The sequence below is a fragment of the Myotis brandtii genome, unplaced genomic scaffold (assembly GCF_000412655.1).
Source record: "Myotis brandtii unplaced genomic scaffold, ASM41265v1 scaffold1213, whole genome shotgun sequence".
Classification (NCBI taxonomy): domain Eukaryota; kingdom Metazoa; phylum Chordata; class Mammalia; order Chiroptera; family Vespertilionidae; genus Myotis; species Myotis brandtii.
The window spans coordinates 355,247-355,737 of NW_005354228.1; positions in this window are offsets into that span (position 1 = coordinate 355,247).

Below are 491 nucleotides of genomic sequence, written 5' to 3' on the forward strand. Positions count from 1 at the left end.
CTGCCCTGCTCTGTGCATGACAGGGGGTGGCGCCCCAACTCCCCAATCGGTCCTGCTCTGAGCCCAACCAGGGGCTGCACCTAGGGATTGGGCCTGCCCTCTGCCACCCGGGAGCAGGCCTAAGCCAGCAGGTCGTTATCTCCGAGGGGTCCCAGACTGTGAGAGGGCACAAGTGGGGCTGAGGGACACCCCCCCGCCAGTGCACAAATTTTTGTGCACCGGGCCTCCAGTCTATATATATAAAAGCCTAAGCGACCGTCGCAACTGAAACAACCGAACTGATGACTGAACAGGCTGTGTGGGGCAACCAGGCCGGCAGGGGGGTTAGTGAGGGATGACCAAACAATTGAACAGCAGGCTGCGTGGAGCGACCAGGCCAGAGGGGGGGAGCCATGAGGGGTGACAAGGCTGGCAGGGGGTGCAGTTGGGGGGAATTAGACTGGCAGGGAGGGGCAGTTGGGGGTGACCAGCCTGGCAGAGGGGTCAGTTAA